The sequence below is a fragment of the Thamnophis elegans genome, chromosome 3, assembly GCF_009769535.1.
Source record: "Thamnophis elegans isolate rThaEle1 chromosome 3, rThaEle1.pri, whole genome shotgun sequence".
Taxonomy (NCBI): Eukaryota; Metazoa; Chordata; class Lepidosauria; order Squamata; family Colubridae; genus Thamnophis; species Thamnophis elegans.
This window is the reverse complement of record NC_045543.1, coordinates 3444694-3452193: the sequence shown is the minus strand read 5'-3', so window position 1 is coordinate 3452193 and position 7500 is coordinate 3444694.

Genomic DNA, 7500 nt, shown 5'->3' with positions numbered 1-7500 from the left:
CGCTCTGATGCTAAGGAGTTCTACTCCCCCTCCCCACCTGAAAAGAACTCTGTTCCAGCTGCCAGTTGCTCAACACACTCTGATGCTAAGGAGTTAGACATTCTACTTCCCCTCCCCACATGAAAAGAACTCTGTTCTAACTGCCAGTTGCCTCACATTCCGTTACCTCAGTTCAAACTGGCAGATGTTCCACTCCCTCACTCAGGAGCAGTCTGGGGCTCCTTACAGTACTAAACGTCGGTACCTCACCAAAATGTCTTCCACCTATGAAACTGCTTCCGGACTCAAGGCGGCGGGAGCAATATTCCCTTATTTCAATCACTGACTACCACTGAGTTAACAGATTGTGAACTGAATTTCTCATGCATAGCCTAATCTCATAGTTCCATCGCGAAGCACGGGTATCGAATAAGTCTAATGCAATTTCTCTCTCTCCTCCCTGAGAGCCAGGAGGATGTAATGGTTAAAATGCTGCAGAAAGAATGGGACATCCAGGTTCCAGTCATTCACTGAGCTTTGAAGCTGGCTGGATGACTTTGAGTCAGTCACTTTCTCTCAGCCCTAGACAAAAATATAAGGAAACATCTGTCTTCCAAACTCATACTGCATCAGACTGGTTGGTTACTGTACATAACCAACCCTCAGTGAAAAGGCCTTCATCCTGTTTGTGCATGTGTGCATGTGTGTACCCGTGGGTGCAGTAGAAGGAATCTATTTAATAATTGTCTCCTTTTAGTGCACTCTTCTGTCCATAAAGCATAGCCCAAAACCCACATTGTGAAGTCAGCTCATGTACCTTTTGTCACATATGAAATAAACACGTTGGTTAGTTCTAAAAAAGTTCAATTGAAATTGGAATTTTTGTATGTTATAAAATAAAATTAAAACTTACGACTCTGAAACCTTGGGAAATTAGCCCTGCACCTCTGTTAAATATATATATTAAATATATATATTAAATATATATATTCATATTTCATTTCATTTCATTTCTTGGTTTTGTATGCCGCCCACTCCTGAAGGACTCCGGGCGGCTTACAATAAAACAGGGAAAGGGGATAAATAAGACAATACAACAATTTAAAATACGACAACATTCACAGATGAAGTGGGGCTGGATACTTCAACAGCCACCAGCCTGCCGGAACAGCCAGGACTTAGTAGCTTTAGGGAATTCTGGGAGGGTAGTAAGGGTCCGGATTTCCATGGGGAGCACGTTCCAGAGGGCCGGAGCTGCAACAGAGAAGGCTCTCCCCCAGGGGCTCGCCAGCCGGCATTGGCTGGCATATGGGATCCGGAGGAGGCCAAGTCTGTGCGATCGAATCGGTCTTTGGGAGGTAATTGGCAGGAGGCGGTCTCTCAGGTACCCAGGTCCGATGCCATGAAGGGCTTTCTTTAATCTTTCTTTACATTTTTTTTGAAGGAAATAAAACTGAACAAGAACTAATATAAAGAAAAGAAAGGGAAAAAGAAAAAAAAAGAAAAAAGCCAAAAAGTACAGAAAGAAAGAATAAAAACATCGATTTTCCTTATACCAGTTATAAGTACAAAGACAAAGTTAGTTCTTACTCTATGTTTATTTAAAAAATTCCTGTTTTTCTTTTATCTATTTTTTCTAATCATTGAACCTATAAATCAGTGGTAGTCAACCGTTTTCTACCTACCGCCCACTAATGGATCTTTCTTGATGGAAAAATTTCCTTACCGCCCACCAGTTTTTGCGCAAGTGTGGAACATGAGCATATTTCTATTTTTCAGACATGGGTTCTAAATTTGTTTCACAATTTAACAACTACTTTTACTCTTACGTTTTGATCTGCACTCCGCACAGTGCTTTTTTCTCTCCTCTTTTCCCTTTTATTACAAACACCAAAAACAATGCTGTATTAGGTGCCAATTTTTATTAAGTGTCACCATCAAAACAAAATTCCTTTTCCTGCCTTCTTCTTCTTTACCTTTCTTATAGTATATCACTATATCAAGGATCTCTTTGTTCCTTTTTTATTTTCTCCTTCTCCTTCCTTTACTTATTTCTTTTATTTTATAAGATAACAAAACTTAATTTATGAGCCAGACTAAACACTGTGTACTCTCCTCCTTTATTTTATCCCCCTTTCTCTATTGTTCTTCCCTTTTTTGTTATTTTTTTTTGATCTTTTCCTTTTTATCTTCCTTTTTTTTAAACCTTCCTTAGGGCAATGTACAGAAGTAAGGCTGAGCTAGTTAGCCCACTTATTATTATCAGCCAACAACAATTCTCTCCTGCCTATAACTTTTCTTTCTCCTATTTTGCAACTGCTCTGCTCCGCTTTATTTTATAAGATAACAAAACTTACCTGCCTGTCCCTGCTGTCAGTTTACACTCCTCCCCTTCCTCTTCCCACGTGTTTGCTTGTTTGAGTGCACGCACACGTTGGTTTATTGATGGGTGCGCTCATACCTGCCCACTCGCTCAAAAGGAGGTTTTAACCTCCGACGTCCTTAACGCCCACCTGGAATCCCAAAACGTCTACTAGTGGACGGTAGGGACCAGGTTGACAACCCATGCTATAAATCATAAGAGCATATTTTTCTTCTTCTTTATGGAATGCCATGAGGGGTTTCCAGTCAGCAGTAAATGTAAATATTGTCTTTTCTCTAACCAAGGAAGTCACGTTAGCTATCTCTGCAAGTTCCATCATCTCTACTCGACTGTCAACTGTGAGGTCAACTTTTCCACTTTTGAGCTTATAAAAATCTCACTGCAGTTATCATATATAACAACAAACACATGACTTGTTCCCAGCTGTTTGTCCATCAATCCCTAAAGAAATCCCTCTAGTTTCTATTTTATATTAATCTTTAAAATCCTCAGAATTACTGTGTGTATGTTGTATCCAAAATATTCTAGATTTTTTACGTATCCACTCAACATGATAACACGTCCTTATTGTTCACATTTCTGATATAAATTTGAGGTATATTTATACATTCTAGGACAATATCTGATTTTATTTTTAAAAAATCTCTTTGAAATTATAATGTAAATTTCAATACTTTCAGTCACACATTTGCCCATTGTTCTATTTTTTATATTGTAACCATATTTTATCTATTTTATCATGCATTCTTTCACCTCTTCTTCTGTTTCAAATTTCAATAAAAGTTCATAGATTTGGCAATTAAGTTTTCATAATTTTTACACAGTTCTGTTTCAAACTCATACTGTTCAGAACCATAAATTATTTTGTCTAGTCTAAGCCTTTCTAACAATTACACATAAGAAAAACTTTAAGAAGCATATATTGTACCTCGACTATAAGATCTTCTGTTGATTTTATTTTTCATTCCTCTTGAAAAAAAAATTCTAATACCTCGCAATACATTTATCACAGCCACCAGTGTAGAACTATACACAATTTCCTCTTTTTAAAGATTTCTCACATGCTTTGAAGGTTGAAATTGCTGAGCCACTTTGAAAAATCAGGGAATTATAATTTTCACATTCTAATCAAAGCTTTGACTGAAGGACGAAATATAATGATCCTTGTATCCTAGAAATGAGTAACATTGTCTCTGAAAAGCTCTCTATTAAAATATTCATGACTGGGAGAGACATGGAAACAAGGTCAGCCAATGAAAAAGCATAGCAACTAAGTCAGAGACTAAGTCATATGCTAAAACATATGAAGAATGGTTGCAGGAACTGGGTATGTCTAGTTTAAGAAGAGAAGGACTAGGGGAGACATGATAGCAGTCTTCCAATATCTCAGGGGTTGCCACAAAGAAGAGGGAGTCAAACTACTCTCCAAGGCACCTGAGTGTAGAACAAGAAGCAATGGGTGGAAACTAATCAAGGAGAGAAGCAACTTAGAACCGAGGAGAAATTTCCCGACAGTGAGAACAATGAATCAGTGGAACAGAGGTTTCCTCCAGAAGTTGTGAATGCCCCAACACTGGAAGTCTTTAAGAAGATGCTGGATAGCCATTTGTCTGGAACGGTATAGGGTTTCCTCCCTAGGCAGGGGGTTAGACTAGAAGACCTCCAAGGTCCCTTCCAACTCTGCTATTGTATTGTATTGTATATAACAGAGGCATCGGGAGGAACACACTCTGGTGTTGGATGGGAGATTCAGAGAGGGTTAACACAGTAATTTTGTATCAGACAAGCATGACTGATTTTGTAAGCTATGGAATGTACTGATAAATATACCACAGCCTACCTGTCTGAACAGAAACAGATGTGCTTGTTAACTTACTAGTCAGATTCACATATCAAAACAATTTGAAAGAAGATGGAACAGCTTTTTAAAAAAAAAAAATTTGGGGGGGGGGGATATATCCTTTTTCTACATTTGTTTAAAATTACAAATTAGACTGTTATGGCCAAAGAATTTTTCTTTTCACTAAGATCAGCTCCGTGCAGTAGTTAGCTAAATCAGTTGATTCATAAGGAGGAAAATAAGGCAGTGGGATATTTCCTTTAACAGTGACTTTAAATTCATTACCCAAAAAAAAAAAAAAATCTGCCATTTTCTGGGGGGTTTATAGCAAGCAGGGGGAAGATAGGAGGACTTTCTCTAACTTTCCTATTGTTTATTCAATAATATCCTTTTTGGCTTTTTACCCAGTCTGAGCCCATTGTCCTTGAATCCTGCCAATGTATTGAATGCCAGCTGCCCAATGGTGCCAACATACATGCAATGGTGGGACTTGAATAACTTAACCAATTCTCCGACTGGGTAGGCGTTGCCAGTTGGTCATGTGACTGGGTGGGTGATGTCACTCATCGCACCCAGCCCCGCCTCCCAGGCGCTCACCTCAAAAGCAGAGGTGGGATTCAACCAGTTGGGGCTAATCCAGTGGTGGGATTCAGCCAGTTTGCACCTATTCAGGAGAACCAGTTGTTAACTTTCTAAGCAATTCGGAGAACCGGTTGTTGGAAGAAATCTCTTTTTGTGTTTTTTTCCACTTTACAGGGCTAATCGTGTAAGGAAGGCAGGAAGGGAACATTCTGGTGTTGTTTCTAGCCTCATCTTTATTGCCCTGCTTACAGAAACTGCCTCTCCAGTTAACCCTTATGACATTGTAACAGCTAAGAGCCAAGGTGGTGCAGTGGTTAGGGTGCAGTACTGCAGGCCACTTCAGCTGACTGCTATCTGCAGTTCAGCGGTTCAAATCTCACCGGCTCAAGGTTGACTCAGCCTTCCATCCTTCCGAGGTGGGTGAAATGAGGAGCCGGATTGTTGTTGGGGGCGATATGCTGACTCTGTAAACCGCTTAGAGAGGGCTGAAAGCCCTATGAAGCGGTATATAAGTCTAACTGCTATTGCTATTGCTATTGCTAGCTAAGGCGAAGTGCCCATCGACATGAGTGATGTTGAGTTGGCCACGCCCACATGATCACATGATCACCGAGCCCCGCCTACCCAGCTGGTCATTAGGGCAGAGAACCGGTTGGTAAATTATTTGAATCCCACCACTGGCTGGCCCCGCCTGTTTTTCGGCCCGTTTTGGGCTGTTTTCAGGCCATTTTGGGCTGTTTTTAGGGATGTTTATGGCCTGAAAAACATCCTGGAAAACAGGACTAAGAATGAGCAGGGGCCAGTTGTGGGATTTGACAATTCGCCAAATTGTGCAGAATCAAGTAACCTTTATAACTGACAGACCTGTTTGGAATATGAGTGCATTTACAAAACAGTTGCCACCAGCTTACCTATTCAAAATCAGCTGCCATGGTGTGGAAGGCCTCTGATTCTGATGTTGTGTTTTTCCCCGTCATTTTTTCTCCCACCCTAACCTGTTTTTGTCTTCTTTTCTAAGAAGGCACCTGCACTTCCTAACAAAGATCAGAGCTCAGGCCACCCTCCAGTTTTAGTCTTTCCAAACCAAACAGAAGAAACTACATTGCAGGCATTAAAAAACTCTTGTCAGAAGAACAACCCATTGAAGACAGAATAGAAAGGGTCAAAATTTTCATGGGAGAAGACACCATCAAAAGAAACAGGCCCCATGCAGTTGGGGCAAGAAGAGGAGGGAAAAAAATCTAGGAAAAGATTGTGGGAAGCTTCACACACACACACGGACATGGATCTGGGTACTTGAGAGACCGCCTACTGCCAATTACCTCCACTCAACCAATTAGATCCCATAGATTAGGCCTCCTCTGAGTTCCATCTGCCGGTCAATGTCGACTGGCAACCACGCGGAGGAGAGCCTTCTCAGTGGCAGCTCCGATCCTATGGAACGATCTCCCCGTGGAGATTCGTACCCTCACCACCCTCCAGACCTTCCGCATAGCCCTTAAAACCTGGCTGTCCCGTCAGGCCTGGGGTTAAAGACCCCAACCCACCCGAATTGTATGAATGTTGTGCTTTTAATGATGTACTGTCTTATGTGTTAATTTGTTTGTCCTCCCTTCCTTCCGAATTGTGAGCCGCCCTGAGTCCCCCCAGGGAAAAGGGCGGCATATAAATAAACTACTCATACTCATACTCATACACGGACACACACAAATGCACACACACACTCCTAGAAAAATGAAATATTTTGGGAATATTAAAAAGGCAGAATATTATGCTTCCCTACAGGAAAAAATGGAGAAACAAGGTCTTAAAGACAGAAAGCAGACCCAGTCTTTATTAATAGCCCCCAAGTCTTTCTTAATAGACCACAGCAGATGCCAGTACTTAAGAGATAAAGAGCTTATTGAAAGAGGACAACAACTGAAAAGAAGAATCAGAATTCTACCAGATACGGGATAAATGGTATAGGTCAGTGTTTCTCAACCTTGTCGACTTGAAGATGTCTGGACTTCAACTCCCAGAATTCCCCAGCCAGTGAATGCAGACATCTTCAAGTTGACAAGGTTGAGAAACACTGGTATAGGTGGATGGAGGAAAGAAACAAGAATCAATGAAGGAATATAACAAAACTAAAAAAAAGAAATAGTTATGAGTAAAATAAGAGGGTTAAGAATGGTGAAATCCAAATGAAATACAATAGAAGGGGAAATAATATAAGGTGAGTGGTATCGATTGATGATTGCTATTGGAAAGAACAGGAAGCTCCTGTTCGTATTGTATTGTGTAAATGTGGTGTGCATCTAGGTTTTGTGTGTGTGTGTATTTTACATGTTTGTTAATAAAAAATTTAAAAAAATAATTAAAAAAAGAAAGAGGACAACAACTACTGTATGTAGATAGTTCTATTCATAAGCAAAGCTTATTTCTGCAGGCAGAAATCCATTCAAGACAGGATATTCGAAACTGGTTGCAGCAAAGTTTGACAGCTAAGAAAAGCAGAGTCATAGGATTAAAAGCAGCCCCTCACCAAAGATCCAACCCAGGACGAAAGCCATTAGTCACAATAGGAATTGCCCAACACCGTTTCAGAGCACAAGCTCCTTCGTTGCGCCACCCCCAGGACAGTTGAAACTCCAAAGTCACAGAAATCTATAAAGGTCCATCCACTCATTCAACCATTTGTTCAGCTGACCCAGAACTGTCTTTGTGATTCTGC